General features: G+C 36.2%; 1 pseudogene; it reads right to left on the reverse strand.

Moving 5' to 3' along the window:
- Positions 1 to 5,090: 5,090 nt before the first annotated feature.
- Positions 5,091 to 5,977, reverse strand: LOC121168699 (annotated as a pseudogene).
- Between the last annotated feature and the right edge of the window lie 764 nt (positions 5,978 to 6,741).

Genomic DNA, 6,741 nt, shown 5'->3' on the forward strand with positions numbered 1-6,741 from the left:
TTTGAAATTCCATCATCCATTCCATAAATTCATCTTTACTACAGTGAAGAAACGCCTTTTGTAGCTCACATTAAATTGTGCTTGGGATAACACAGTGGGAGAAGGTGGAGTAGAAGGCTATTTAAATTATTGCCTACTGAATTCCTTCTTGATACACATGCCATAGACAGTTTACCAGGAATGTGTTCGTGAGTGTTCATGAATTGTCTCCATGCATTAGGTAAAAAGCAGCATAATCATTTTTTAACAAATCATATCAAATTGAAGCAGAAACAAATAACTATTAAGGGTATTTTTCTTTATGATCATTCTGTTTAACTGATATTCCTATATTAACTTTCATGAGATTTTATACCTTGCAAACTAGTGATTCCAGATCAGAGTATTTGCCATGATGTGGATGTTGCAATGCATAAAAAAAAAAAATCAAAAAACAAAAAAGCAAAAGAAACCACCACCACCCACACCATAAACCCAACCAACCAAACAAATAAACAAACAATACCAGGTAAATCAAAATAACTAAGATTAGGACATAATAAAGCAATAAGTAGACCGTTAAGGTAGTTGAAAAACTACAAAAGATAAATTGCCATGGTTTATATTTATGTAAGTCAGATTTACACATGACAACTCACTAGTTATCACTTCTTATTGAGATTAGACATCTCAAAGTCCTTTCATTAAACTTAGAGTATAATATTGTCAAGTGTTTTATATAATATCAAGGCACTCAGAAAATTCTATACATTTTAAGAATATGCTTTTTACTAAGTAAAATTTTCTAAACATAAATGCCTTCATTCAAACACAAAGAGAGAACATTTATGGGACCTCAGAAAAGTTTCCCCAAATTTGGGCAGATGCTCATCTGTATTTGGGAATGTTTTTAAATGAATGTATCTTGTTGTACTCCATCTGCCTGATACTTTAAATTCTTTCTGAAAATCATATCTCAAAGACTTGATGAGACTTACATACACCTCATAGTGAAATGAAAGCATAACTGCCTAGGCAGTGCTGCTTAAAATGTTTCTTTTTGTTAGGAGGAACACATTTTGTAGAATAACAGCATAATGTATTTGGGATCATTTTTGTCGTTTATCTGTGTTATTCTGTCTTTCTCATTGTCTTTGCTTGTAAAACTGTGCTATTGTGTTTTAAATATTGCAGGCATCAGAGAAAGAAATGAGAATGATTTGTGTTTATTACTGCACAAAGTCCAGTAAAGGTTAATGAACTTCCACTGCTAAAGAGATTAAATATTCCATTTGGGCCCAGGCAAGATAAAGGTTATAATGATGTTAAAATTATCCACCATTATACCTGATATTTTGTCTTGTCTTATATTTTTATGCACCAATAGGACAGTTAGATAAACAAGGTACTCTCAGTCGAAGTATAATCATTTATTACTTCTCTAGTAAGTTGCACTCATCATGACTTACAGGGAGTGAACAGGTTAGGACTTTAAGTCTTAAAGAAGAGACAATAGCTTTGGTCAGCTGTGTCATAGAGACCATAGGATCATTGAAAATAAAATGAATTCAGTTCTTAAACTGAGTTGAAGATTTGACTTTTGGGATATGTAATATACTGGTACTTAAACTATGGAAGTAAGATTTTTGTAAAATAACACTGACTCATATCAATTGCCTTTTATTAAATCATACAACAAAAATCAAATTTGTAGGAACATTTTTTTAAAGATTTATTTTTATTATTATTTTTATTGGAAAGACGGATATACAGAGAGGAGAGACAGAGAGGAAGATCTTCCGTCTGATGATTCACTCCCCAAGTGAGCGCAACAGCCCATGCTATGCTGATCCAAAGCCAGGAGCCTCTTCCGGGTCTCCCACGCGGGTGCAGGTTCCCAAAGCTTTGGGCCATCCTCGACTGCTTTCCCGGGCCACAGGCAGGGAGCTGGAAGGGAAGCGGGGCTGCTGGGATAGAACCGGTGCCCATATGGGATCCCGGGCGTGCAAGGCGAGGACCTTAACCACTTGCGCCACTGCGCCGGGTCCTGTAGGAACATTTTAAATTAATCATAACAATTTATCTAGTTGAGTTAAAAAGATGGGCATATATTGAGTTAGTGTTTTAAATGGGATTCTAAATTAGGATGTCTCAGTTACATTCTTCTGGATTAGGATAAGACTGACAGCCTTATTTTTGTATAAAAGCTGCCAGTTTGGTGTTTACTGGGGAAATCTTGCATATTCAGTTTCCTCCATAGGAAGCCTGGACACCTGGAGAGGGCATCATGCTCCCTGGGAAACATTCACAGCTCATTCTTCACAGTTCTAGTTTAAATTGAATTACACATCAAGCCAGTGTACTTCCTCATTTATTTATTCATTTATTTGATAAATATGTTTATTAAGTATCTCCTATCTGTCAGATAGTATCTTATCATATGGTTATGAAAGAAATAAATGAACTATTTATTCTCCCACATGTTTCCTTTTTCTAGAAAGCAATAAAAAATTGACTCAGGATTTCAGCATAGTTATGAAAATAGTACCTTTTCAGTCCCCAAGAGTTCCAATGGGAGTGAAACTTTCTCTGTAAAGAGATGCCAAAAAAGAATAAATAGGGCAAAGGATAGGAAGTCTGAGAGATTGAATGATACTGTCATTAACATGGGATTTTAGTAAACATTTTTCTTTTTAAAAAATCATTTATTAATTTTTAATTTTAAAGGTAGAGTTACACAGAGGGACAGAAAATGTGAGAGAGAAATCTTCCATCCTCTGATTCACTTCCCAAATGGTCTCAAATGGCTGGAGCTGGACCAATTTGAATCAAGGAGCCAGGAGCTTCTTTCAGGTCTCTTACTTGAGTCTGGGACCCAAGGACTTGGAACATCCTCTGCTGCTTTCCCAGGCCATATTCAGGGAGCTGGATAGGAAGTGGAGCAGCTAGGTCATGAACAAGCACTAATATGGGATGCTACCAGAGCAGGCAGAGGCTCGGGATGCTAACATCACAGGCAGAAGCTCAGCATACTACACCACAGATGCTGGCCACTTTTAAACATCTTTCAGTGTGAACCCAGAGAAAAAGTCCTGTAAATCCTGCAAAGAAAAATCCAGAGGCAAATGAAAAGGCTCTTTACCATTCAGTGACTAACAAAGAGTCCAATGTGGTTTCCACAGATTGGACAGGTGCTTAAGAGTAGCAGAAAATCCAGCAAGTCTTTTAATGAGTTGCTGTTCTATGAAGTGAAATTCATTGAGGACTTTACTGAGTGAGAATACTTTGTCTTGTATTTTAGAAGGATCACTTGGGCATTCTGTGTGAAGGAGACATCGGTATAAACAAGCAGAACCACTTCAGCTAGAAGAGCTGGAACAGACAGTCCAGTAGAGGGATAAACTGTTGGAAAAGGTTGATAGGGGTATTATATGGAAAGAAGTGACTATGACTTGAATATAAAGATACATATTATACAAATTCCAGCTAGTAAATATTTCCCATTAGAAACCTTTTCAGTTTTCAATAGATTTCACAGTACACACATCTCCAATGCATTTTCAAGATATTTCACAATATTTCTGTCCTCCAAACACAATACAAATGTAGAAATACACAACATGCAGAGAACTATCAGTGTCTCAAAACCAGTTATTAGAACATCAGAATCATGCCTTGATAATGAAATAATAAACAATTCTCAAAAAGAAGATATGACTTTTAAATGGTGCTGATGCTGAACTGTGTGTAAAACAATCAGCATTATCCACAAGTGTGAGGTTGACAGATGAGAAAATTTAGATTATAAAGTGGTCAATCCTTTGCAGTTCTGTTCAAAATCAATGGAAATGTAAGTAAAACTCCATTTTGCTATCCAAACATGTCAAAGTTTTCAAGTTTTGGCCCTTCAAAGGTCTTTACAAATACTCAAATGACAGGGAATCTCTGCCAGTTACTCGGAGTCTGATAGCATGGCTGAAATTGCCCATTCATCATGAAAATTGTCAAGACCATCACTTTCCACAGCAACTGATGGACAAAGACAGCTTTAATCTTTCCCTTATTCCTCTACAACTTATGCCAAGCTTCAAGTGCCCAACTCACTTAGTAAGTAATGCATTATATATTGGGAATTAATTTTTGCCCATCTTTTCCCCCTGAAAAATGTTACTTACTATGAAAAAATTTATAGGATTTTATTTTACAACATAAGTGTTTAAGAACAAAAGCAAACAAAACAAAACTAAACAAAGTCTTTATTTTGGCTCATACCTAAATCATTCCATGACTCTTATCATGCATGTTATCCTTTAATGATCTTAGATCAACTATACCTTCCCAAAACTGTAATGTAGTTTTTAAAATGAATGCATTGCATAATTGTTGTTTTCTTCCTGCATACAAATAGTACTAAAACAATCCAGTTGCTAAACAATTACTTACTAATAGGAAAGTCTTCATATAATTACAAAATCAACTTAGGGAAATGTAACTTAAATTCATCAACTACCCTCATGACTAGGATAACACTCTATAGACACCAATCACATTTACAGTTAATTTTTTAACAATAAAATGAAAGAAGACCAAATTTACAAGCTCTGCTTTTTAAAAATGTATGTTTAACATTAACTATTTTAACAATTGTCAAAATTTACTGAATTACAAGCTTCAGGCACATCTAGAGAAAATCCTTAATTTACGTTAAAACAGAAACATGTTACCATTAATGCATTATATCTTTCACTGCTTAATACTGAATACTGAAAAATTGAAGTTGTTTCTGTTGAAGATTTATCTTGGCAATGTTAACTTCACAGGAAGCTGACACTGCTTGCTTGCACTTTAAACACAATAGAAAAGCATATTCATACTAACAATATGTCCTAACAATACTGACCTAACAATACTGACGTCATTGCTCACTTTGGTTTCTGTTTAATAAATGGAAAAGTGCATATAGAGATTTACAACAACTTTAAAGACAAAAATGTTTCTGTTATGTAGTCTCGACAGTAAACTATATAAAATAGATTTTCCAATAAGTTGTTTATACTTTAATTTCAAATGTACTGAAAGACAAGTTCATTTGAAATATTAAAAAACAAATGCTACTGGTAATACTCAAATAGTGCTTGCAATAGCTTAACATTTCTGCTAAATGTGTGCTTTGGATTGCTTCTTATCCAAGCATATCTGTTCCTTACTAGAATTGTCAAGAACTTTAGCTGGCCATCTTCTTTGCCTTCTGCCATTTCTTGATTATTCTCAACAATTCTCTTTGTAGTGGTTTTTCTGCACTTAACTGTTTTAGTAGAAGTTGGATGTAGATTTGAAGTTGCCCATCCCAACACTGCCAAATGCTGTGAATGAGAATGATGAAAGGCCTTCTTGACCCAGTGACCAAAAGAAGTAAATCCTTTATGAAAAGAGGAAAATCCACCTTCAAAGGACAGAAATCCACTGAAGGCAGAGAAAAATAAGCCTGGATCTCAGCTTCTGTTTCTTTGGAGACACCTTTGGTTCCCCAAAAAGTCCTTGAATGTTATTTTTTATAGAAGTTGAATAGAAATTTGTTCCTTCTACCAAAAATTTCCTGAAGATATCATTTAGATTATGGAATGTAAAGTGAAATAAAATGGGCTGTCAGAATGCCCTTCACCTTTTGCACCCCAACCATTTAATCCTTCTTTGTTAAATTTGTCATAGATTTGCCATTGTTTGGCACCAGATAACACCTCATTTGCTTCAGCTACTCATTTGAATTTTCCCTCTGCCTCTGGTTTATTCTCAGGATTTGTTTGGGTGTTGGCCACTTCAGTGCCAGTTTCTGATGTGATTGAGGGTGGTGTGTTTTTGCATGCCTAGAAATTGATGGTAATCCATATTGTTTGAACAGTTTGTTGGAGAAAGTCTGTTGAAAGAGAAAGTCTCCAGATAGCAGGCGGTGAGAAGGAGTAGAGACAGGATGGAGGCAAAAGTCATGGTTTCTTTTCATCTCAGATAGGGCTGTGCTGGTGACAGAGCTGTGGTCCCACTCCCTTTTTCAGTCTAAAAGGTTTTAATTTGTTTTAGGAATACTGTAAACATTAGTTGGTACTTTGGGTTTGAAATTGTTCATTGTGTTTATTTTCACTTGGGAGTGATGTGAAATAGACCCTTCCCCCAACCCATCAGTTTTTGGGAAAAGTGATGTAGGGAAAAGTGATGTAGAAAGCACAATTCTGGGCCCGGCACGATGGCGCAGTGGTTAAGGTCCTCGCCTTGCACGCCCGGGATCCCATATGGGCGCTGGTTCTATCCCAGCAGCCCCGCTTCCCTTCCAGCTCCCTGCCTGTGGCCCGGGAAAGCAGTCGAGGATGGCCCAAGGCTTTGGGACCCTGCACCCACGTGGGAGACCCGGAAGAGGCTCCTGGCTTTGGCTCGGCATAGCATGGGCCGTTGTGCTCACTTGGGGAGTGAATCATCGGACGGAAGATCTTCCTCTTTCTCTCCTCTCTGTATATCCGCCTTTCCAATAACAAAATAAATAAATAAATAAAATAAATCTTAAAAAAAGAGCACAATTCTAAATTTTTTAGCTTGGAAGATCAGCATGACATTTATTAAAGCTAGATTGATTGCAGGAGTTTTAAGTGATGGAGGAAGGTCATGAATTGTGTGTTTTTGTTGTTTTTGCTGAGTTTCATGATGTCTAAATATCCTTACCAAAATACAAAATGCATAATTGAAAATTGGATACATGCATGCAGAAGTATAAAG

Source organism: Ochotona curzoniae, unplaced genomic scaffold, assembly GCF_017591425.1.
Source record: "Ochotona curzoniae isolate NIBS_2020 unplaced genomic scaffold, NIBS_Ocur_1.0 scaffold_1037, whole genome shotgun sequence".
Classification (NCBI taxonomy): Eukaryota; Metazoa; Chordata; class Mammalia; order Lagomorpha; family Ochotonidae; genus Ochotona; species Ochotona curzoniae.